The 27,959-nt window shown below is 34.9% G+C and overlaps 1 protein-coding gene across 2 annotated transcripts in view; it reads right to left on the bottom strand.

Annotated features, from left to right (window-relative positions):
- The window catches only part of SPAG16 (sperm associated antigen 16), a gene marked incomplete at both ends in the record, with an annotated part of 885,965 nt that overhangs the window by 606,042 nt on the left and 251,964 nt on the right, over window positions 1–27,959 (bottom strand). The gene's annotated exons all lie outside the window — the stretch shown is intronic.

Below are 27,959 nucleotides of genomic sequence, written 5' to 3' on the forward strand. Positions count from 1 at the left end.
TTATTATCTGGTTCTTGGAAATACCGATTAAAATTCTGAAAGCAAAAAAAAACTAAACAAAATTGTTAGTAAAGAATATTTCTTCTAAGAGACCTTCAAGATGGTGGAGGAATAAGATGTGGAGATCACCTTCCTCCCCACAAATACATCAGAAATACATCTACATGTGGAACAACTCCTACAGAGCACCTACTGAACGCTGGCAGAAGACCTCAGACTTCCCAAAAGGCAAGAAACTCCCCATGTACCTGGGGAGGGCGAAAGAAAAAACAGAAACAAAAGAACAGGGATGGGACCTGCACCTAGGGGAGGGAGCTGTGATGGAGGAAAAGTTTCCACACACTAGGAAGGCCTTCACTGGAGGGGACAGGGGGTGGTGTGGGGGAAGCTTCAGAGCCACGGAGGAGAGCATAGCAACAGGGGTGAGAGGGCAAAGCAGAGAGATTCCCGCACAGAGAATCGGAGTTCCTTCCTATGGTCCTTTAATTGTCCCTCCACATACTGGGATCTCTTTCATATATTAGTTTCCTAAAAGGAAAAAGTTTTGTATGCTGAAATCATTCTTAGTCACTTAATAATATCTTATGTGCTTCTGATCCATAAAAAACAGTTTTGGATAAGTGGTGATAAGCACTTAGCAATGAGCATAATCAAAATTGGGCTCTAGTCTTGGATCTGTGTTCATTTGCTGTATGATTTTTCTTAGGCCTCAATTTCCTCATTAGTGACATTAATGATGTCCTAGAGATGACATCAGACTGTCATCATCAGCTCACAGCCTGTTTAAATAAGTATGCCCTGTTCACAGTTCTATATAGATCTGGCATCCCTAAAACACCCTGACCATAACTGAGTATATCAAAACTGGAGTACATAACTCAAAGACATCCAAATTTAGAGAAGGTAATGGTTAATTTTATGTATCAACCTGACTGAATCATGGATGTCCAGGTATTTGGCTAAACATTATTTCTGGGTATTTCCAGACAAGATTAGCATTTGAACTGGTAGACTCAATAAAACAAGTTGCCCTCCCCAATGCGGGTGGGCATCATCTAATCCATTGAGTGACTGAATAGAACAAAAGGGAGATTTTGTCCCTTCCCTTCTGCCTGAGTGTGTGAGCTGGGGCATTGGTGTTCTCCTGCCTTCAGATTGAGACTTACACCAAGAACTCCCCTGGTTCTCAAGCCTTCAAATTTGGACTAAACTACACACCACCAGGATTCCTGGGTCTCCAGTTTGCAGACAGAAGATGGTAGGACTTCTCAGCCTCCATAATCACATGAGCCAATTCCTCATACGTATGGAAGGATGGATAAAAAAGGAAGTCTTGTGGAGGAGATGACAGGGAATTGGAAGCAGCAGAAGCACCAGAGGAGAAAGCGGTCCTTGGTTACTGTCTGGGCTAGTGTTAAAATCTCCACCCCAGTAATGTGTTTCTTCTCCAGAACAAGTCCTCTTGCTTCAAGAATCCTTTGAGAAATCTTGGCTCTTTACAATCAACTACTACCCAAAGGGCTACTTTGGACCACCATTTCCTGAACATCTAAGTCACGTACCACCTTCAGTATGGCTGCCACAGCCAAGTTCCAACTGTCCTATATTTTCCTTAATGTTTACCTTAAAGTGACTTCTTTAATTTATAAGCATATTTAATGCTTTATCTTAAACAATATCAGCCAAAGCTTTGTTTTAATATAGCAGTCATTTTTAGTATATTAAAATAAAGACACAATTATCGAAAAGAAAGCTATTCCATATACCTCCTTAAAATTACTTTATGTAATTCTGGGCCTCTTTTAATTTGAAAATAATCTAGGAATTGATCATGGATGATAACAGTGAAATATTTTCATAGCTGTTTTCACAATTAAATACACTCTGTAGTAACCCTGTGGGAGTTTCTGATTTGTAGTACAGACTTCAGTAACTAATTGGAGAAACAACTCTGACCTCCTTACCATGTGAAAATTACCAATATTTTTGTCTTGAAATTCCAATTCTGCTTTAATTTTCTAATGGACTTTATTTTGCTTGCTTATTTGAGACAGTCTCCAACATTTTAAAATATTGCAAACACATTTAAAAACTAGAAGTAAAACAGACAAGAGGGTGAACCCTTTGCATGCACAGGGCGAACAAATTAGTGCTCTGATGATAAATCTGCAGTAGTTAGAAAGTTAGCTTTGGAATATTAATGTAAGTATTACCAGTATGTGCAAAAGTCTCTCTAATATTTCCTAGGACATATGAAGTATACTAAATCTTTTAACTCAAGGAGAAAAACTTTGATTTTGAAATGGCTAAAAATCATTGGGAAATTACCCTCGTAGAAAAAAAGTCACAGATGAGTGAATTAAAACAAAATAAAATAACCCTGTCCTCAAATTCTAGATTGTAAGAGTGATTTAACAGTTTATGAGAAACATTACTTTTAGCTATGAAGCTAATTATTAGTATTAATTTTACTTAATTAAAGTACTTAACAATAATGAAATTACTCCGTAACACATGGACTACCTGTTCAACACATCATTCAAGAGACTGTTGAATCTGTTCATTGTTCAACATCATTTTCAGATGAATTTTAAGAATTAGAGCATGTTTGACAAACAAAAAGTAGAAAAGCCCCATTTTCATAGATTTCTAAATCTAATCACTCGGGAGGAAGCAGTACAAAATCAGATGTTGCTAAGGAAAGGCTGGTTGTTTTCCAGTTGCACCAGGAACACAGCATCACCTAAAGGCACCATTCCTAATGCAGGAGGTTAGAATAAAGGATTGGAAGCAAGTGAGAGATGGGAGTACTGATGTTTGCGAGGGGACAATACTTATTAAAAAGCTACTGCCTAGAGTTCAACAATCGTTTCTCTTCATCAGAATACCTCTCATGAAACTCAGGGGCTTTTTTACTCCCAATCTGAGAACCACCAGGATTAATGGAGGATTCATACTGTCCTATTTTAGTATTAAGGAACATAAAGTTTTGGGAGTTTTTATTTTCTTCTTCTCCATTTATTTCTGTTAATAAAATGGTTCAGCCGAACATCTATTTGGTGTTTTCGAACATTACAGCGTTTTGTGCTTAACTATTAGTTTTCATTTGTGGATATTTCTGAAAACTCATTGTATAAAATGAAGAAAGGGTTTCTACAGATTTCTCATGGCTAAACTAAGATAAATGATGTTTTCTTAGAAGCTGCCTTAGAGGGAATATTACAGGCAAAACAACAACGTCTTGTGACAAGAGGAGTAATAAGAATTTGAAATTTTTACTCTTCTATCCCAAGGCTCAAACTTTAATTGCCATGTAGCTTTGGTGATACGCTACTAATACGATTCACAGTTTTTCTAAAGAAAACAAGATCAGGATTAAGGCAAACAAAATATTCACATCATAAATATGAGTTAAGAATGCCACTGGGAAAGATTCCCAACACTGGTTGAAAAACGTGAAAACATCCGAATGAAATCAAACTGATTTTTTACAACTTTTCTCAGCTAATACTTTTAAACAAGCAAATATGCAGCTCAGAAGTATTTTAAACAGTCAAGCAAGAGGCAAAATTTGCATTTTAATATAATAAAATTTATGGGCTATCTTCCAAAGAAAAGGGTTTTTTTTTTTACATACTATTACATTTCTCACAAAATGTGCATTCAGAATGCAATGTGCTACACTAAGAGCTATGTTAAATATTAATTACATGAAAGTAAAATAAAAATATACCACTCTAAAGATTTAATAGAATTCAATCTGTAAATAAAATTATGTTGCCCAGCTTTAATTAAGACACTACACACTAATTTTCCTTGGATGCTCATAATCATAATTATTGTATGCATGGATGAGTCTCTGAATTATTTTAATAGAATTTAGTGGGTGAACTTGTGTCCCTAAGGCCAATAGTGTACAGATTTAAAAAAAAAAAAAAAGAAAGCACCCATATCACTACTAAAACCTAGGAAATTATCTACATATGGGTAAGATGTACTTTAAAAAATAAGATTTTTAACTACATATGCTCCATTCTAATTATATAAAAGTAATATGTACTCTATCTATGCACCTCACCACCCTAAGAAAAAAAGTTAAAGAATTTTGTAAAATAGAAAGTAACCATATCCACTGACTACATTTTTTCACATCTCTACATATGTGAGACATGACTTGCCATATTTATTGCTACATTTAGCATATAAAGATTTATTTATTGCTATATTCAGCATATAAAGATTTTTATTTCTTTCTTTCCCATTTCAACTTCTATTTTCCATAACTTAGTAGGACTACTAAATTGCCAATCTCCAATGCCAATCTCCTTGACCTTGTAGTCCTATCACTTTATTCTTTACAGCAACTAAGACAGGTACCTAGAATACAGAGCCACCTTGGGGGTTCTCTTAGGGATCACTTAGTTTACCCAAGTCAGTTTACAGGTGAGGAACCTAAAGCACCAAGAACCTGACTTGCCTGATACCCCAGAGGAGGTGCAAGAACCTGGCTGGGATTTGGGGTTTCTGAGGCCACCTCACTCCCAGGGCCACTCACTTTTTACAGCTCTGTTTCAACACTCCTCCTCCTGGATTCCCTCAGTACTCTATGTTCTACTACTTTATATTAATATTTTAGTTTACCCCCAACATCTGGCTCATGTCATGGGTTCTCACGGTTCAACTTTCTGGCTGACATGAAATATCACTCTCTATCCGATTCATGTCTCTGTTTTATTCTTTTAAAACAGTTTTTCTATGAGAAACCTAAAACTAGATGCTCATGAAGGAGAAGAACTAGAAGAGCCCATTTAACCTTTTCTCCATTATCTTCGTCAAACACCTTCTGCATTCCAACAGGCAAGGGATCTTGGTGTATATTAATGCATTTCTGCACTTTATCCAGAAGTGCATTAGGCAACCAGATTATGGTGCTCCATTGTATCAAGCTTTCCACTTCGTCATGATTGCCACTCTCCTAGGCTATGGATGTGTCTCTTCACATCTAGACACTCACACTTTCAGCTCGTCTTCTTTCCCCAGCTAGAGAGCCATGTAGCCAAGCCTCAGTGTGACTCCTACAGTCTCTTCTTCCTCTTCCATTAATCACATCAAACCCTCTGTTACATTTATAAATCAATAGCACATTCATGAATGAATATCAATGGACCTTGTTTTCTCCCCTTTGAACTGAACTGGTGTATAGTTCAAAGTATGTGAAAACAAAGCTCTATAAACCTATCAAATGGATATTAGTTAGGGTCAAGTAAATGTAAAATTGATGATCCATGCATTTCCAGATTTTATAAGATTAAGCATAGAGATGGCATAGCTGCTGATACCGCTGAAATTTGTGTGTTGTGTGTGTGTGTGTGTGTGTGTTTGTGCAGTATAAGAGTTTTGCTCCGATTTAAGAAATACAAGACTCAGTAAGCATGCTGTATGAGTTAACAATAGAGAGAAAACCAAATGATTAAATACAGATAAAAGGGACCAGGTCCAGACATAAATTTACAGTATCAGGCTATACTTTATTCAAATAGCTACAGCCCTCCATGATGTTAACATATAGATGGCTCTAGAGTGATAACTGGTGCAACTGCTTAAATAAAGTGGGAAGCAGCTGCATAGCACAGGGAGATCAGCTCGATGCTCTGTGACAAACTAGAGGGGTGGGATAGGGAGCCTGGGAGGGAGACGCAAGAGGGAGGGGATATGGAGATATATGTACACATATAGCTAATTCACTTTGTTGTGTAGCATAAACTAACACAACATTGTAAAGCGATTATACTCCAGTAAAGAGGGGAAAAAAATGTGAGCAGAAATGGACAGCAGTTCCATCATAACAAAAGCAACGATTACAAAAAATATAGTTTTGAGATAAATTTAGCTGTTGTGAGATACTAAATAGGCAAGTGTGACTTTTTAGATCTGATCCTAAGATATTAAGAAGTTCAAAAGCCTAGTACTTAAGGAATTTGAATGTAAAGACACTTGTTATTAAATGTGATATGTTTGTAAGGCCAGACAGATGAGATAAGCAAGAACAGAATAAAAGCAAGCAAGAAGAAAAAACACATGGACTTGATGGAACAGGTATGCTAAGTTCCATGAGGTAATAATCAATTTAAAAAGCCACACAAAATTGCCATCTACAAAGCCAGTGCAAGTCACTGGAGATATAAAGATGAATCCCTACTTTCAAAGTTCTCTGTGCAGTGGTTAAACCAAGTCATGTAAGCGACTCCCTATGCTATAAGGCACAATAAAACAATGACTCAATTGGGGTAAAAGAATGCACATGAGTGCTCAGGAGAAGGAAAAGTGCAGTCTGCACTGGGGGAGCTGGGGGTAGGATTGGGGTGGGGGCAGTAGTCAGGGAAGCACCTTGGAGATTCTAACCCTACCACTGAGCCTTGCAGGATGCGAAGGATTTCAAAAAGTAGAAGAGTAGAGCTAACACTAGTTAACTAGCAGGCAACAGAAATTTCACACTGCACTTGCCCCAGCTCGAGCCCTGACCACCTCTGCATCCTTCCCCGAAGCTGTCCTTTACAGAGTCATCATGATTTCAGTAAATGGCACCTATCAAGTTCATCTTAGAAAGCCCCACCCTCAGACACCAAAGCTGTACATCACTAAATCCTATCAGTTCCATTTTCTACAACAAATCCTGCCATCCGCCTCTCACTATCCTTACGTAGTCAAGCTAGGACAGCATCCTGCTTCCCCTTTTGCTGCTTCTTATCTACTCTTCACAAAGCAGCCAGAAGAATCATAAAATAAAAATCAAACAATGCAACACTCACGCTTAAAACCCTTTGGTGCCTTTCTATTGAACTTCGAATGAATCCAATTTCCATAATATGGACCAGCTCTTCTGACCCTTCTCTACTTTCCAAAATGGTTTCTCACCATTTTCCCCATTGTTCATGATGTTCCATCTAACCTTGGTTTTCTTTCTTTTAATTTCTTAAACAAACTTGAGTTCCTTTTTACCTAGAACTTAAACATTCTGTTTTTTGTACCTGGAATACTTCTTTTCCTAACTCTTTCTGCAACTAGAGCCTTCTCACCCTTTTATACTAAAATAGTTTTTTCTCAGCAAGCCCCAACACTAACCAAATGCAAGTCATCATTCCACTTTTTCATTACATGAAACACTGTTTTATTTTTCTTTCATAGCAATGTGTAATTACAGTATACATGTACTTGTATAGTTGTTTCAATCATATTTTTCAGTATTAATATAATATAGAATTGTCTTTTTTAAACAATTCCATATTTAGCACCTAATATAGTACTTAAGAATATTTGAAGGATGAAGGAATAAATAAATAAATGCTAATACATTTAGGTCTGCATCTACATACATCTTGTTATCTACATACATCTTGTTATCTACATACACCTTGTTTATTGACAGATAGGTCTTGTTACAGAATATTTACAGGACCCAATCTTAGAGAAGCAACTTTAAAGGTCCTAGGGATGTCCTCGATCAGAGGCCATAAAGGCCACACTGCTGAGCTCCTCACTATTTCCACTCAGAAATAACAGCCTGTCCCATCAGATGATTGATGGAAACTAGAAAGCAGGATACTGTGCCAGTCCTGTGGTAGATGATTTAAAAAATGGAAGTAGAAAGATACATTGCACCTTCAGTAGTGTATCCTTCCCTAAAGACAAAAGACTTCCCACAGATAGGAGAAGTCAAAAGAGTAGACTTATTACTCAGGGCTAGCTTCATGAGCATCCAAATAGCAAACTCACACAGGGTCCCATACTCAGAAGAGTCCTGTACTTGGGGTTAATGATCTATGGTTGCCATCTTGAAATTCTTAATAATGTTGTTTTTGAATTATTTTGTAAGTGAAATCAGGTTGGACAAAAGTATGTTCAAAAGGCTTGGAGACTTGGCTCATGTGCAGTCCTGCCTTAGCTGCCTCCACTCACTTATTATCTGAGTGAAGTGCGGTATTTTATAACAGTTCGCAAAACCTCAGTTTCCTATTTCATAAGTTGAATCATAATATCAATGCCACAGATTTATCATGAGGATTAAATAATTTCATAAAGCCCTTACCCCAGTTATCTATTGCAAAATAAAATTTTAATAGATATTGCTTTCATTCCCTTTTCTTCCCTAACCCAGATTGCCTTTACTAGAAAAACAAGTAGTAAACAGAAAAACCAAATAGATGTCCTAATGGAAAGATGAGACAGATGTTTAGTTCTTTCATATATGTTTTAAGATGTTCAGCAAGAAAACGAAGAAACCTGAAAACTTAAAAAAGAATGTTTTCCTCTGAAAATAAAGGCAGAAAACAGACATTTAAAAAAGTAATAGTTCGGGCTTCCCTGGTGGCGCAGTGGTTGAGAGTCCACCTGCTGATGCAGGGGACACGGGTTCGTGCCCCGGTCTGGGAAGATCCCACATGACGCGGAGCGGCTGGGCCCGTGAGCCATGGCCGCTGAGCCCGCGTGTCTGGAGCCTGTGCTCCGCAACGGGAGAGGCCACAACAGTGAGAGGTCCACGTACCGAAAAAAAAAAAAAAAAAAAAAAGTAATAGTTCAATTGGCTCTATAGTGGAGAGATAGCAGTGATACTTTAAGAAAGTGATAATTTAAGAAAGGTGCATCGTGGAATCAAACTACTTGGATTAGAGTTCTGCTTCATTATTTACCAAGGGGTGAACTTGGATAGGTTATTTACTGTATCTATTCCTTAGTTTCTACATCTGTAAAATGGAATCAATTTTCTCCTCTTATATACATATGAGAAAATTTAGAAAGCACTCATCAAATAGTAACAATTATTATTACTGATACAAGAGGCAGAAATTGTTGTTTTGTATATAACTATACTTATTGGGAAGAAATTATTACACAGTACTTTTACTACAAATGGGAGATCCCAAAATAGTATTGTATTAACTCCAGATTTTATATGATTGACCAAGAAAGGGAAATTCAATGATTGGTGAATAGAGCCACAGGAAATTTGAGATCTCCCAGAAAGTAGTCTATTTCCTGAAAAACAACTAGGTATTTGGGGATTCATTTTTGTTTTGTCAAATTAATTTGTCTCATGGAATATGTAGAAAGAAAGCACAGTCTATATTATTAGGGATTCTGTATTTGTGAATTTGCCTACTCACTAAAAGTTTTTTGTCACCTCCAAATTAATATTCTCAGTGCTTTCATGGTTATTCATGGACATTTTCAAAGCAGCTAAAGTTTTGAGTTGCCAAACCTACATGGTCCCAGCTGAAGTCCAGGGTAATGCTCTCCCTTATTTCAGTTCTAATACTGCAAACACGTGTTCTTTTCATGGTCTTTTTAGGGCTATACTTGTACATTGTTTTGTTTTTTGTTGTTGATTTCTCTGTTTTAAATGGTTTGATTTCAGCCCCCAGGCATAGTAATAAAGTGCTGATTAGTGTTCCTAAGTGCAAAAAGGCTGTGATGTACCTTACAAAAAAATATGTTAGATGAGCTTTGTTCAGGCATGAGTTACAGTGCTGTCAATGGTGAGTTCAATGTTACTGAATCAACCATACATATTAAGATATCTTTAAGCAGAAACACATAAAACAAGGTATGTGTTGATTGGTTCATGAAAATATTGTGACCGAAGGCCCTCAGGAACATAACTCTGTACTTCCCCTAAGTTTATAGAACTTAACTGCCGTGGCTAATGAGAATCAACTGTATAGGCATTTTCATACCAAGTTAATAGAAATTTAAAATGTACAACCTTTCCTGTGGAAAAGAAAGGCTTAAAGTTGATGTATTCTTGACATTTAATATAAGTGCATAATCACAGATATGCCTCAGCATTTGTGTGTGTGTGTATGTGTGTGTGTGTGTGTGTGTGTGTGTGTGTGTGTGTGTGTGTGTGTATGTAATGAAGTATTCCATGATGGGCAAATATATATATATATATATATATATATATATATATATATATATATATATATATTGCATCATAACAGCTAAGAAAGTACAATTTATAATAAGTATAATGGTAAATTGAATCATAACTTCTTCATACAGTGAAATAAAATGCAGCCATAGATTACCTTCAAGTTAGAAAGTTAATAGAAATGTCAAATAAGCTCCTCAAATTCCATTTAAATTACAGTAGAAAAGTTAAAAATTAATTAATACTTATTAGCAATGAGAATAGAAAAGAGTACCATCAGGGAATCAGAAATTTTTATAAATTTTAGGAAGTTGAAATGTGGAATGATATACTGAAAGAGAAGTCAGAGCAGAGGAAATACTGTGCAAAACATGTGAGATGTTTCAAAATCACACAGATCCAGATGGCAGCCACGTTAGCCAAAGTAAATAGGAAGATAAAATGGAATAAACCTCAAAATTTCAAAAAGATAGAGATAGAAAACATGAGAGAATGTAAAAGACATGGAGAACCTACTCAGAAGGTTCAATACATATAGAGAGAGTTTCACAAAGATGGAAGAGAAAAAAATATTAGAGGGGAAAAAACCAGGGTAATAATAAAAGGAAAGTTTCCTGTATCTAAGAAAAGCATTTATCTTGAAATTAAAGACCAAGAATCCTTGAATATAATGAATAAAAAGTTCCACATCTAGATACATATCAGTAATATTCCAGAACTATAAAGAAAAGGAAAAAAAAAATCAAACTTTCCTAAGATAACAAAAACAGATCCCTTTCAAAAATGTAAATCTGAATGAACTCAAACAGTTTGTCATTTCTCATCAATCTGGTGGTATACTAGATGACCACTCATTTAGGTTTTTCAAGAACAGCTCCTGTTTACCTCTGCTATCCTGAAATAATTATTAATAGTGTCGTCTTTTACACTCAACAGTATCCTGGTTTAAATGATAAATATGGTCACTCTATGTGTGGTGGGCAGAATTATGTCCTCCCAAAGACGTCCACATCCTAAGTCCCAGAACCTGTAAACATGTTACCTTACAAGGCACAAGCAACTTGCAGATGTGATTAAGAATCTTGAGATGTGATAATCCTGGATTATCTGGATAATAATCCACCACAGTGTAATCACAAGGGTCCTATAAAAAGGAGGCTGAAGGGTCAGTGATGGAGGATTTGACAACAGAAGCAGAGGGATAAATGCATTGTGATGAATGGCTATGAGTCAAGGAATGAGGACAGCCTCTAAAAACTGTAAAGGCAAGGAAACAGATTCTTCTCTAGAGCCTGCAGAGGGAACCAGCCCTACCAACATCTTGATTTCATCAACCCACTGAGATTGATTTTAGACATCTGACTTTCATAAATGTAAGATAATAAACATGTGTTGTTTTAAGCTATTAAGTTTGAGGAAACTTGTTACAGTGATAATAGAAAACTGATACACTATGCATACCATAGAGTTTTTAATTTCCTACTTTCTTCCACTAACATAACATCGTGAACCTTTTCTTATACCATTTAAGTCTTTGTACATACTACTTTTAGGGATCAAATAATATTATTGAATATATGAACCCTAATTTTCTTAACCAACTCTGTTTTTAGACACTTGGTTTGTTAAATATTATTTAAGAAATACAAATAATTCACAATGTATATTCACTAATAAATTCTTGTCAGAATGTTTCTTGTGGAAGACTGTCAGAATGTAATTATTAGGACAAATAGGATAGATGTTTTTAGGATCCTTGGTAGAAACATTATCGAATTGCTTTCCATAAAATTTTTAGCAATCACAATATACCTAAGCATGAGGTTTAAAATGATAAAAAGTTTCGATCTCATTTTTTAAACATATTGGCTAATTTTATATATAAAATGCATCAGTTTAATTTACATTATTTTGTTATATCTTTAAATTTCACTTACTATTTAAATTACTTGAAAAGCATGGATTGTTGAATGCTATCATATTAACAAAATTTTTGTACATTCTTACACATCTAAACTGAGACTGCATAAAAACTCACAACCATACTTGAAAAAAATTACAGGAACATAGTCATAGTGTACAGGAGGGATTAAGAACACACTATAAAAGTTCTTTATTTTTTTCCATATAAAAATAATTTATGCACAACTGTCTGCCATGGGGCTGGGGAGTGGAGGATAGGTAGCTGCTACTATGCTAAGATCTAAAATTGGCTAAAATTAACTGCAAGTTATCTTCTAAGCCTTGCCCTGAAGTTGCAAGCCTTCAATAGACTCATAGTTACATCATACAGTTTCTATCAGAGTAATTGTTGTCTAGATAGGGACACAGATTCCAGGTACTTTCTACTCTACCACCTTCTCAGAATCATCCTGTCTTATTTATTCTTGAAGCCATCTGTAGTATAGGTTGTACAACTTCTTGGAATACTCAATTCTATTATTTCATTTCCAAATCCTCTTTAGAGCATTCAACAACTCATAATCTGTTACACTTATTTGATGATAATTTTTAATATTTCTTATTTGTTCACTATTGTTAAATAACATTTATTTGTATATTGCTTATCCAATGAAACTAAAAGATCCTTAAGAAAAGGAATATGACTGAGTGCCATGAAAAGAACATATAAATTATTAATTAGGTAGCCCTAAGTGTTGTCTTCAAACTTCAAATGATGCCTCCTTATTTAGAACTTGTTATATGGGTAAGCATATCTGCCATCATCATTTTCCTATTAGATAGTACAGAGATTTTAATTGTACTGCTAACTAGCTTTTTTTTTTTTTTTTTTTTTTTTTTCCCCGCTCTTGAGATAGTAACCAAAATCCTTAACATGGTATTTGAAACTGCATAGCGTGGCCTCTGTCAACCACTCCAATTTCATCTCTCATCCTTTCCCACTTGGTATTTGGCTTCTTGAAAAAGTCCATACTGTCTTTTTTTCAATTCCTAGAATGCTCAATGCTCACTCTCCGCATGATTTTCAGGTCTTTTGTAGGCTAATTCTTTTGTCTGGGGAGATCTTAATCTCCCCCTCACAATTCCTACAACTTGTTAACTGCTATTCATACTTTACATCTCAGGTCTATATTTAATCTTGTAATGATTGGTGTCTATCTTCCTGCCCACCCCACAATTCTGTAAAGTGGACGAGTGAAAAGGTAATTTGATTTGAGCACCATTGAACCTAAGCACCTAGACTAATATTTTTCCTTGAAAAGGTTTTGAAAAAGTTTATTGTTATTGCATATTATAGATTGAGACAGCTTCTAGGGAAAACAATTTTATATATAATATATATGCAAAGACATATGCATTATGTATTTATTATAAATCCTAGGAAAATAACCCAGAATAATAGATACCCATAGCCATTATATTGGTACAGCAATAGCACCATCTTTGAGGAGGAGGAGGAAGGATGGTACACATCTTCATACGGAAACCAAATTCTCTTGGGTAATTACAATATGGATTAATTCAGGAATTATTATCTATATTTTATTCATTGATGACTGAACAAATAATACAAATTTTCCCACAAACTACAATATTTTGAAGATTTTAATTAATTAGCATTAGCCTTCAGAGAAAAACAATTACACTGTCATTAAAATGTCATTGCTTTCTAAAATGACCTTTTAAACATAAGACAAAATTGAGTTATGAAGAATATTTTTGGATTAAAGTGGCAGTAGAACCTTAAGCCTACACTAGGCATTAGGTTTTCAGAATCCATTGTTTTTAACTCAAAAGAAATTAGAATATCCTATTTTCACATATTAGGGCACATTAAATATTAATCAATCTATTTAAAACTGAGAATAAATTGAGGTATCATAGGGAAATCCAATTAATTTATTTCTAGAATTATATTCATGCTAGAGACAGACAAATATTTAGAGTCAATTTGATTATCCAATTTAATGTAAATCTTAATTAAGATATATCACAATAATTATTAGAATATATATATTTATTTTGTTTTTATCCAATCTGAAAAAAATTCTATTCAGTGAGAAAACAGTCTATGATTTCACTGAGAACCAAGAGAAATATTTATCAACACCTATAAACACTTTGATTTAAGGTCTATCAAGGCATTCCACAAAGATTTTCCAATTTTTATTTTCATAACTAGGTAACCTATATGCCCATCATATAGGTGTTTATAGGTGTTTAATATTATACAGACACACGGTGAAACACCAACCAGAGACCAAACACCATTATGAACCTAAGACCACCTAATTACATACACACATATATAAGTACATATATGCAGACCTACATGCATGCATACATGCCTATGTACATGCATGAATGCAAAACACAAACACATAAATAAATAGCAAGAAGCAATTAGTTTTGTTTAATTTTGCTTATTCACATAAATATAATCAAGAGCACATCAATAAAATAAGTGCAATGGATAAAAAACCAACTGTAATATGTTATTGGAATAGGAAAAAAGTCCATCTGTCTCATTTTGAAATGGCATTGTTTATTGCGCTGAACTGTATTTAAAAAACCCAGCAGGTTGCTTTGTGAATCAAAAATCAATTCCTAGGAGCCTTAATTAGTTCACTTTGGTTTTTAGTACTTATGGTACCATTTATAGTTGTATCATCCAGAAGAAATCTAAAAATAAAGATAATAACTCTGGCCATTGAGATGTTTTAAGAAAGGGTTCTATATTTTAAAAATTTTATAATGTGAATATCCTAACTTTATAATTATAGAATTTTTATTATTATTATTAATACAAATATGTTTACATTTAGCATATTCATTAATGCAGTACTTCTTATATAAATGTTTATCAGTGAACCCACTTTATCGGTTAGTCCATTGAATTTTCTTTAAGCTTACTGGACCCTCACCTGAATACTGCTGAATCAGAATACCTGGGAGACAGCCTGGAGAATATATACTTTTTAAAGGTTTTTGTAGCCTTTCTCATCATCAAGTACCTTAATACTTGAGAACAACTGCTTTCAAACATAACAAAGAGATGTAGCAAAAGAAAATTATAAAATCAGTATGTATTCAGACGAGTTATATTGAAGAGTGCATGAATATAGTGCAGAAAAAGTTTTAAACATCATTTAAAACTTGCTCTAATTACACAACAGAGTAGCTGTTAGTGTTCTTTTTCACATAAAATATCCTAGCTCCACTCTTCAGCACATTTCTAGAAAGGGAGTGGATCACAGTGGTTAAGCACAGAGGCTCGGGAGAAAACTACTTGCATCTGACTCAGACTCTGCCACCCACCCACTATCTAACCTTTCTCTACCTCAGTTGCCTACCTGTAAAACAGGATGTTGCAATGAGCATAGCATAAGTTAGTACATGTACAGTGGTTAGAACAGTGCTTACCCCATAGTGCTTGGCTCATTAGATGTTGGCACTTTACGGCACAGGGATAAACAAGACTGATGGTCCTGCTCCTTGTGGCTTGTAGCCAGGTATTCCATTACATACATAAAAGTACGATGAAGACTACATAGAAATATATGAAAAAAGGAGCCTGATCTATACTGGAGGAGATGGGGAAGAAGGCGGGGTGCTGTTTCATAAGGAAGAAAGTAACAAACTGATACTAAAAGGAGGGGATAACTAAGGAGGATGTTCTGCCCACAGGGTGTGTCTTAAGCAAGTGAAAGCAGTACCCTGTGGTCCGGAGAGACAAGAGGGCTCAAGTTGAGATTTGGGAAGCAGTCTTGTAAGATTTTATACCAAGAGAGGGATGAAGGGCAAAAGAGTTTCTCCTGATGAATTGAAGCCTTTTTAAACAGGAAGGAAATCCCTCCTCACGCCCAAAATTGTGTTGCAGGAGTAACCCTGGGTTATAAGAAACCCTGGGAAATCAATAGTTTAAGCTTTTCACACCGTAAAGTAATGAAAGACAAAGGAGGAAAAAATTGTGAATGCATTTTGAGTAGCTAATTCACGAGGTATTATCGTTTTTTCTTTTTTTAAAAAATTATAGGAGAAATTCTGGGTGAAAGGACTCATTCTTGATCTTTATCAATAGAATACTGAAACCTCTACCAACCCTTCCTCTGCTTCTTTCTCCTTCTAAAATATTTATAGAGAAGCTAGTATGAATACAAGTCTGTATCTTTTCTCTCTTTACAAAGATTAGATCATGATAGGAAACCATTAGCAAGGGGAATTTTGGTTTTAAGAGATTTGGGATTGCAAATTTTCTATGATCATTGCCTTTCTTTCTGTAAAGATTTTTCCGAGGAAGAGATTTCAAGACGCTGAAAGTAATAACTCTATAGGCACATGCTGCTGAAAGGATTTTGAAAGTTGGTAAAAGCAACCAAGCTTGCATAAAATTATAAAAATAAAGAGATCAACATTTATTATTTTACTTCAACTTATCATGACTATTGTGATATCTCTTTACTGAAAATATATTTTTGAAAGCGGTCACATAACATAGTCAAATATGCAATATCACTGTAAAACACTGCAAATTAACAATATAGTTAATCTTCAATGAGCACTTATTATGTGTCAGACACTGTGTTAGAATTTTAAATATATTACTTCATTTAACCCCCTATAAATTGAATATTACTGTATCCTCCACCTTATAGACAAGGGAACTAAGTAAGAGGGAAATTAAGTAACTTGATCAAGTCCACCACTCATAAGAGGCTAAACTGACATTTGAATCTTTGACCTATGATTCTAGAGTTCACAATTTAAAAAAAAAACCTCAACATTGTTAGGATTTTAAAATGTTGTTTTAAAAATACATATTTGTGTATATTTACAAATACAACTAGTTACATTATATACTCAGTAGTGTATCTGTACTTATCACTTTATAGAGTCAATGTATTACTATGGAGAAAACATGATATAAAAATGGAAAACCTAAAAAACTCTGTTTCAGACTTGGTAAAAATAAAAGAAACTTCATAGGTCATCAAAATATTTAAAGAAACAAAAAGAAAGAATTTTATCCTGTCAAGTACTGGGGAATTTCAATGAAATGATGAAGAAGGAGTAGGAGAATATTTTCACTCCACTGATGTCAAGATCTGTGGGAAACAGTCCAGATAGGTATGGGAAAGGTCTTATTTAAATTTAATTTAAAACAGCATCTGCTACTTATTCTGTTTTATATGGAACAGACACTTTTTGAGAATTCAGAGATTCTCCATGGACTATTCAAACTTCTTTCTAACACATAACATTTTTTTTAACATCTTTATTGGAGTATAATTGCTTTACAATGGTGTGTTAGTTTCTGCTTTATAACAAAGTGAATCAGTTATACCCATACATATATCCCTATATCTCTTCCCTCTTGCATCTCCCTCCCTCCCACCTTCCCTATCCCACCCCTCTAGGTGTTCACAAAGCACTGAGCTGATCTCCCTGTGCTATGTGGCTGCTTCCCACTAGCTATCTGTTTTACATTTGGTAGTGTATATATGTCCATGCCACTCTCTCACTTTGTCCCAGCTTACCCTTCCCCCTCCCCGTATCCTCAAGTCCATTCTCTAGTAAGTCTGCGTCTTTATTCCCGTCTTGCTCCTAGGTTCTTCATGACTATTTTTTTTTTTTTGGTTGTTTTTTAGATTCCATATATATGTGTTAGCGTACGGTATTTGTTTTTCTCTCTCTGACTTACTTCACTCTGTATGACAGTCTCTAGGTCCATCCACCTCACTACAAATAACTCAATTTCGTTTCTTTTTATGGCGGAGTAATATTCCATTGTATATATGTGCCACATCTTCTTTATCCATTCATCTGTTGATGGACACTTAGGTTGCTTCCATGTTCTGGCTATTGCAAATAGAGCTGCAAAGAACATTTTGGTACATGACTCTTTTTGAATTATGATTTTCTCAGGGTATATGCCCAGTAGTGGGATTGCTGGGTCGTATGGTAGTTCTATTTTTAGTTTTTTAAAGAACCTCCACACTGTTCTCCACAGTGGCTGTATCAATTTACATTCCCACCAACAGTGCAAGAGGGTTCCCTTTTCTCCACACCCTCTCCAGCATTTATTGTTTCTAGATTTTTTGATGATTGCCATTCTGAGTCGTGTGAGATGATATCTCATTGTAGTTTTGATTTGCATTTCTCTCATGATTAATGACGTTGAGCATTCTTTCATGTGTTTGTTGGCAATCTGTGTATCTTCTTTGGAGAAATGTCTATTTAGGCCTTCTGCCCATTTTTGGATTGGGTTGTTTGTATTTTTAATATTGAGCTGCATGAGCTGCTTGTAAATTTTGGAGATTAATCCTTTGTCAGTTGCTTCATTTGCAAATATTTTCTCCCATTCTGAGGGTTGTCTTTTCATCTTGTTTATGGTTTCCTTTGCTGTGCAAAAGCTTTTAAGTTTCATTAGGTCCCATTTGTTTATTTTTGGTTTTATTTCCATTTCTCTAGGAGGTGGGTCAAAAAGGATCTTGCTGTGATTTATGTCATAGAGTCTAACACATAACATTTAAAATACAAATTCCTGAAATTAAACTGTCAATTTTGAATCATATAAGGTATTGAGATTCTTCAAATCATAGAACATTTATATTGTTAAAAAAAGAATGTATTACTTAGTTGTAAATGAACTGTAACCAAACTAGCTCCTGTGGGTAATTCACATAGGCTCTCCTGTTAGTGAGTAAAGCCACAGATCTTTCTTTGCCCTCTGGGCAAACAAAATCAAAATGGCATATATGAACATGGGTGAACACAAACACACTGCAAAGCCTGACCCACAATCATAGGAGTACAGTACTGTGCAAATCTGTCCAATAAGTGATTCTAGTCATAATAAAAATGGCATAGACCAAAATGATTAATTTTTTCATAAAATAATAGCAGGACATGCTTTTGAAAGAAGGGTCTTTTCCTAAATATATTCACTTTAGTCTATGGTAGCATATTAGGACAGAAAAGAAAGTTTACAATTATCCAAGATATTTTATCTGGAATGAAGATGACTAGCAATTAGAAATAAAGGATTACACAAACCAAAATACTGCCTCATAACCACATTTCATTTCAAAAACTACCAGAAATAGTTTACAGAGATGCCCAGGAAATTCCAGAAGAGCCTCAAACTAGTGGTTTTTGTATTTATTAACATAAAACATCAACTAAATCAATTTCTTTTTCATTTGTGAAATTGGAACTTGGCTCAGATCAAAGTTCTTTCCACTTATTTCACATTTGTAAATATTAGGTGCACTTAAATGTTAATTTAATGTATACTTTCATGAAGCAGCTGATGGGATTTAGTCAACAAAGGGGAGTCAATAAGAAATTGATTTTGAGGTAAGACTCATTCCAAAATTGAAAAGACTGATGTGCCAGCCCCAGGTCTGGATCAAGGAAACAGAATGTTACCATCATCCCAAAGCCCCACTTTAAATTACTGACCCTGAAAGTGTAGCCGCTGTCCTAACTCCCAACACCATCCCATACCACACCAGCATAGCACTGAGTTACACACACGTGAAGCTAGTTTGCACCCAGTGTTACTAGGTACAATTGTGGAGTACTTTGAATGCAGATATTGCAGTCTGAGCAGCTAATATTTGTTTTGGTTTTAGGTATATATATTCTAGAGCTAGAGACCAAGGTTTCAAGATAAACCATTTTATTTTTCTTCTTGCCTCTGATATCCAACCTGAACAGTTTCAAGCAATAGTAATTATTTCTGTGCTCATTATTGTATTTATTATTTTCTGTGTATCAACCAAACTTTGGGATTATTATATATTATATTACATTACATTGTATTACATTAGACAAGGTATTCCTTAAAATACTAAAATGTTTAGGACTAGAGAATATAAATAAATGAAGTAAAATAATACATCTGGGAAATCATGGATCTGGATTATGAACTCAGATCTTACCTCATCCTTTCAACAACAATACATTTTATATAGTTATAGATGACATCAAGAATATGTGTCTGCATTATGCTGAAAGGAATACATACATATACGTACATATATATATATATATGTGTGACAGCAATAGATATAGATATGTGTATACATATATATACATATATACACACATATAACATGTAATGTACATTATATATTACATTCATACTGTATGCTACATATAACCTTTATTGTATGATATTATATAACATTACTGTCTTTATTATATATTGTTATGTTAAATGTATTTTGCCAGTTTTGGACTCTCTGGTGTTGGAATCTTCAAGTCCTGTTTCTGCCTGATTTTTTATTTCTTCTCTTCTTGGGAGCTCCAATTGCACATATGTTAGACCTTCAACATATGCCCTAGATGTCTTATATTCTTTTATTTAGAAAGGGGTACTATCTATCATTTTTAATCATTGTGCTTTAGTCTGAATTTTTTCTGTTGACCTCTGTCCCAGTTCATTTAGCTTTCCTTTTGCTTCAGCCAATTTTCTCTTAAGCTAATTTATTGAATTTTTAATTTCAGTTATTATTATTTTTAGTTATAGTATTTCCATTTGATGTTTTAAAGCTCTAGTTCTATGGTAAATTTATGTAGCTTTTCACCTATTTAGCATATTAAAATTATTATAAAACAGTTTGTACATGTCAATCCCAAACTCCTAATCTATCCCTCCCCCTCCCCCTTCCCTCCTGGTAACCATAAGTTTGCTTTCCATGTCTGTGGGTCTATTTCTGTTTTGTAAATAAGTTCATTTGTATCATTTTTTTTTACATTCCATATATAAGCAATATCATATGATATTTGCCTTTCTCTGTCTGACTTACTTCACGTAGGATGATAATCTCCAGGTCCATCCATGTTGCTGTAAATGGCATTATTTCATTCTTTTTAATGGCTGAGTAATATTTCATTGTATATGTATTATCTGTCTTATTTATCCATTCATCTGTCATTCAAGGTTTTTTAAATCAGAATTTCATGTTCATTGTGTGTTTTGTAATGACTCAGGGTCACCACTATGACCATTAAATATTTTACTCTACTATGCTCCTCACTTTCATTCCCTGTGTCCTTGTTTATTTTCTGTTTAAACTAAATTACCCATAACTGTTAAAGTTCTTATTTTCAATGATTTTGTTACTCTTATTTTTGCCCTTCATCAAATATAATATAATAAATATAGTGGTGCCACTTATAAGAAGATTTGTTTTTAAAGCCTCCTCTGTCTTTACATTGTAACTTCTAATTTGCTAACATTAGAAAAATAGACATGTAAGTGTCCATTAGATTTGCAGGTTATCTGAGTGATTCTCTTGAGAATGATTCAATAGGTTTTATTATTCAGTGGGTTTTGAAATATGTTATTTAGACATTCAGAGTCCTTTATATTGACATACTGAGTCTTTTTTGGTTCCCCATAATTTAAGATTCAGGCTAGTGATATCCAAATAAGTGAATATATGGATTAAATCAATTTTGGAGGTTTATATTACTCAAGTTGTTGACTTAATATTGATTATCACAGATATGCATAGAATATGAAGCAGACTTTCTAATTTAACTACAAATCTGCCATTATCAGTTATCACCAAAAAGAACACAAATAACAAATGTTGGCAAGGACGTGGAGAAAAGGAAACCCTCCTTGTACACTTTTGGTGGGAATGTAAATTGGTGCAGCTACTGTGTAAAACAGTATAGAGGTTTCTCAAAAAACTAAAAATAGAATTACCATATGACCCAGCAATTCCGTTCTTAAGTATATATCCAAAAAAAAAACAAAAACACTAATTCAAAAAGATACATGCACCCTAGTGTTCACAGCAGCATTATTTACAATTGCCAAGACGTGGAAACAACCTAAGTGTGCATTAACAGAAGAACGGATATAGAAGATATATATCTAAATATATAGATATAGATAGATAGCTGATATAGATATAGATATCTATCTATATACATGAAATACTACTCAGCCATAAAAAAAGAATGAAAATTTGCCATTTGCAATAACGTGGATGGACTTGTGCTAAGCAAAATAAGTCAGACAGTAACAGACAAATAATGAACATTATCACTTATATGTAGAATCTAAAAACGTAAACAAACTAGTATCTATAATAAAAAAAGAAACAGACTCACAGATAGAGAACAAACTAGTGGTAAGTGGGGAGAGGGAAGGGGGAGGGGCAAGATGGCGGTAGAGGATTAAAAAAGTAAGCACTATTACATACAAAATAAATAAGCTACAAGAATATACCATACAACACAGGGAATATAGCCAGTACTTTATAGTAACAATAAATGAAATATAACCTTTAAAAATTGTGAATCAACATGTTGTACACCTGTAACTTAGGTAATAATGTACATCAACTGTACTTAAATTTAAAAATGAAGAAAACTTCCATTATCTACTGTGAAGTATACTAAATTCTATATTTACAAAATGAGAAATTTCATTTTTCTCACATCCCGTTTCAAATTATCAAGGAGGTCTATTAAAATGAATATTATAAAAATGTAAGATTCATTTAAGTAAGACTTTAGTATATTTTAATATCAAGTACACATTTAATTATTGCATGGAAAAGAAGTGGTAACTACATTAGAACCGTATATTTTATTTATAGAATATATCAAGGAAATTAATGGAAAACATAGAGAATACACTTTATATGACAGAAATTAGAAGGGGTTATCTTTTATTTTCTCCAAAGAAAGAAAAACAATTCACTGGTTGCCAATTTGAGAAATTGGGTCTATTTTGGAGTACAAAGTTACTGTACTTTTTTTTTTTGTATAACTTTGACAGATGGATAAATCTTAGAATTTGCCACTATGTACATTTTCTTCTTAAAGGTATGTTTCGCTCAATAAATAGCAATTCATAAAACACCAAGGCTATGCTTAAGGCTTAAAATCATAAAAAAGGATTGGTCTGTGTAAAGTAGAATGAAAAATTTAAATATTACCACAAATTATCTAAATTGAATTATATCTTCAAAAGTAATTACTATCTGTGTATAGAGGGAGGGTGTGATAAAATAGGGAAGAGGAAGGAAACTCAAATGCCAATTGAAGAGCTTAGAGCAATGATGAAATGTGATTAAAGTCACAGGTTTAATATTTCAAACAGCCAATGACAAGCATTCGTCCCAAAACTTACTTGTATTTCTACATGTTTGACCTGATAAGAAATTAATCTTGATAAAAATTAATTTTCTAAACCAAATGTAGAAATATTAATTAATTTTATATACACAGTACACAAACAATATAGAGACAGCCTAAAGATAACTTGTGGTGGCTTAGTAATGTGTGGACTTGCTTAAATTACATTACATTTTCTGGAATTTCCTTCCCTCTCTGTTTCAGATTAGGGTGGGCCACAAGAGACAATTTTGACTTGTGATTCGGAGCAAACAGGTGAAGCAGCAGCCATATTTCTTATGCTTAGAAGGAGGCTGCGGCAGACTCAAGAGGTGCTTCTGTAGCTCATACCTGTTGTCATTCATCTGCTGACTCCACTGATTGGCATGGGGCAGCAGCTGGGCCTATGACTTCTCCACCATCCCCTGGATCTTCCTTCAGCATCTCAAATCCTTGGGACACGTTTCTGCTTACCTTCAAGAAGGAAGTACCAGTTTCTCCTGTGGGTTGGGGAGAGTGAGAACTGACACATGCTCCAGACTGTCCTCATGGGCTCCAGCTCACACGTGTGGGTTTCAGCTTGCCTTTGGTCTCTCTCATTTTATACCCTTCTTCTTTTTCCTTCCTAACTGCCTGCCCTACACACTTCAAGCTCCAGCATCAGATGCAAAATCAATAGGCTTACACAGGCTGTTGTAACCAGCTTCCATAATGCATATGGTCAAATCCTTGTAACAAATTGTAACAAATGTGCAGGCACATGCAACTTTTGAGCGATTCTGATCTAATTGATACAGTACTTGGTAAATATCAAAGGAAATGATTTCAGGGCTTTACATTCCTAGCTGAAGTCCACATAAGGGGCCTAGTAACTTTCAAGCCTACCCTAAAAGAAGTCCTTATCACCTGTAACCTCAGATCTGATAGATCTGAAACCAAACCCAAAACCTAATCACAATGGCTGAATTACAATGAAAATTAATTTCCCAAACTCACACGATCATTTTTGATAAAATTAGGGCACTTGGAAAGGAATGGGACCCTGAAAATTAGGATGAGAACATATTGGCAAACTTAGATAAAATTGGGACACCGAACTCCTAAATTCTCTCAAGAGTGCTTTGCCAATTAAGGCATGCTTTCTACTCCTACCTTAGAAATCTAGTCTTCCCTTTCCTGAAGAACCTGTAATGGGCTCACCTGAAGCAGGTATCTTGCAAGGGACAACTGAGAAAATGGAATAGATAGTGGAAGAAGGTAAATGGAAGTATCTGCTACAATCACATGACAAACTGCAGAAATTAAGGCTATAAGTGTTGAGTTTTCCTTCCTTATTTTGATACAAATGAATGTCATGTATGTGCATGCATGCATAAATACATATATATGTATTTAAAGCAAATATGACAAATACTGTTTTATCCGCTTCCCACTCACCTATCATGTAACATACAATGTGTTAATAGTTAACAAAATATGTCTCACTATTTAAGTTATAGGATATCAAAGGGGGGAGTGTGAATCAGCAAAAAGAAGAAAAGACACTTTTTAAAAATGGAACTTTGCATGCTGCTTGTGAGAAAAAAAATGAGTGTATATTTGTTTATAAGGCAAGATAATTGTTATATTTTCATATTAAACAAAAGCATGACTTTGTTTACCTATAGATTAAATATGGCTAAAAAGAGTTTACTGTCTTCAACCTAAGCTTTCAGGTTGAAAACAGTAAACTGTAGTGACTTTATAATGTGTCAACTGGGCCAGGTTGAACTATGTTTCCCAGAATTCCCTTCTCTGTATATTTCCAGTTAAGACAGACTGCAAGAGGTATTTTTTCCCATAAGATTTTGAGGACAGAAGTAAAGCAGTAGACATATGAATTGTTACCCTCAGTATGTCAGGGCAGGGCTCCAGGTGCTTTTGTAGCTCATACACATTATCATCGATCTGTCTGCTCATCTCTTTGGCATGAATAGCCCCCAAGCACACAATTGATCCACCTTCCCTAGGATTCTCCTCCAATTTCTGAGCCAGGTGTGTGTTTAGCTCTGAGACAAACGGTGCCAGCTTCTCTTGCAGGACATCTATAACATCAAGGCTGGGGGCAATGAGAACGAACACATGTTCAGTCCATTCTTATGGGTTCCAACACCTGCCCATGGGTTCCATCTTGTCTTTGCTCTCCTTCAGTTTACATCCATCTTCCCTTCCCAACTAATAGAGATTAATCAGCTCCACAAATTGCATACAGTCAAACCTCTGTTACAAATTCTTTATTCCATTACCTTTCAGGGAATATTTATTGGTCTTTTACATTTATCCAAACACAATTTCATGGTAAGTAAAGGATTTTTAAGCTAATTTTTATTAGACTTGAAATAAATTAAAAACTGCCTTTCTTCTCCTTGAGAATAGAATATAATAAAAGTCAGGAACTTCCTTTTCTTCCTTTTTACAGATGGATCAGTATGGAATGATAATACTTAACGTCATGACAGTGTCTGGGCCCTTTTATTAAGAATGTTCTCTGATGTTGAGTCCTGAATAATTGGATGAATAACAAACTCTGCAATGATCTTCTTAATAAAATGAGCTGTGCAAAATCAAATCTATTTTACCCTAGTTTATTTTGCTGTTTTTATTTTTCTCATCTTCCAGAATTCTGCATGATTTTTCATGATGAGTTGAGGAAAAAAAATCCATTCATAACTATTGCAACCAACGAGGCAGAATGAATAGACTAGTCATCCCCTATCTACCCCCCCATTGTGAAACTTCCTGTAGAAACACAAAACTATCCTCATCCTCTAACTCTACTCCCTTTATAACATTGCATCCAGATAACCACAAGAGTGATAGTGTCTTATTTTTCTAGCTCACTCTTCTCTGATCAATTCTGCAAGTTGCTATTAGGTAAGGTGTCATGAAACTCACTGTTCAAAACATCATTTTTCTGCTTAAAAATAATTTAACTGGTACCTTAGTTGTCTGTGATTTTGTTCCTAGTATGAAAGGAAAATCTACTTTACAATTTATAAGTGAGCAATGCAGATTTTATTTTAAAACGTGACAATAAGGAATTTATATTGTATATCTAACAACACATACATGCATCAATTGTCCTACATTTTCATTTAGGTTATTTTCTTTCCAACCCCCAAAATACTTTATGCATCTGTTCCTCTCATGTGGTTATGATGGACTCTTGTTCTTGTGGCCACAGGATTAGGCAACTAACCTCAACTGGATCAACTGGGGTACCCAGTCCTGTTCAGAAGAGCATCTGACCTGAGCTAGGCAAATCTGAGTACTTGCCTGAGATTTTTCAAATTTGAGTTGAGGGAATAGGATATAATTTCTTTTCTGATTGCAGTTTGTGTGTTTATGAGCCTGCAAGGCCTTTGACCAAATATCCTATGACTGAGAGAATGAAGAAATGAAGAGAGAAGCAGAGATGAGACAACTACCGTGCATGCCTCTGTGTGTGTGTGTGTGTGTGTGCGTGCAGCTGTTACATGCCAAAATTGAAGTGTGAAATTTTTCCCCTTTTCACTATGCTGCTTTAATCTAGACATTACAATGAGTTTTTATGCGAGAGTGAGTGAATTCATTACATTGCTGAAGCTGCAGGTGGTCTATAGCTCAATCAAGGTGTTAATTGGCTGCCACTAAGTGTGGTTTGAGGTTAGTGTGGCAGATGGAATCCAATGAATATAGAGTTTTGTTATACAAACTATAGATGTACTTAAGCTTTCTACATCTGTGCTACACTTTTTTTCAAACAGACATAGGTGATAAAATATCTGCTACTTAATTAACACCCTTTGTAGTCATTCACAAAGTTAGATTATTCTGAAACTTGCTCTGCCAGCTATAAATGTTAAAACTTTACTTGCTATTCTTGGAGATTTTTCTTTCCTTTATTTTGCAAAGTCTAAATTGAAAAATACTCAAGTCTATCAAATGAAGGAGAATACAAATGATTAATGAATGAGTGAATGGATAGATAGAGAGGTAAAGTAGAAAATTTCTGAAATTTTGAGCTGGTAATCCTATGAAAATAAAAACAGTAGCCAAGCTAAAGAAATTATTTCAGAGGTTAGACATTTATGGGTAAATAGCAATTTTTAAATCTCCTGGCTCCCCTTCATTCTCAAGTCCAACACATCTACCTTCTATAAGCCAAGAGGCTGCTGTGGCCAAAAGGGAGGAATTAATTACAGGAGGCAGCTGAGCCTTCAAGTCTCCTTTGGTCCTGATGAAGATCCTTGGGACATGACTTATATCTGGTCAGGCAGATAGAGCCTGGAGCCTGGGGATGAAAAGACTGATGGTTTAGATTAGGCTGAAACAGATCCTCAGAGTTGGGGAACAGTGCCATATGTTTCATTGATGTTTCTAGTCTGGCTGGCCTTCAGAGCTTGGAAGAAGAGCTACAAGGTTCTCTACACAACTAAGTCTAGGGCTCTACAAGGAGACTGGTGAGCAGAGATGTTTTCCTTCTGGGACCTCAACAGGAACTCTAAATCTTCCTGTTGCTAAATCAAAGACCCAAAGGAGCAGAGCAAATGCACCATTCACCACTCTAGGGATCACCCCAATATATGCTATGCCAGCAGCTAGCCTTGAGTCCTGAACAAAGGAGAAAAGTAATAGCTTACTCCTAAGAAGGGCTCAAAACAGAGAAGAAAGAACTGGTCCCTAGAAAAATAGGGACCACACCATGGTATACAGAATGTGATCACTCATAGACCGTGGCATGTAACACTTTCATAACTGGTCCATACATGGCCCTTTGTATTTATGAATTCATCCTTTTTGAGTAGTATAATAAGCAACTAAGAGTCCACCATACACAATGCAGAAAGTAGGATTCACCAATCATTTATATCTATTTATGGGTCTTCCCTCATTCTATTCCCTC

This window comes from Grampus griseus, assembly GCF_964374135.1.
Source record: "Grampus griseus genome assembly, chromosome: 7".
NCBI lineage: Eukaryota > Metazoa > Chordata > Mammalia > Artiodactyla > Delphinidae > Grampus > Grampus griseus.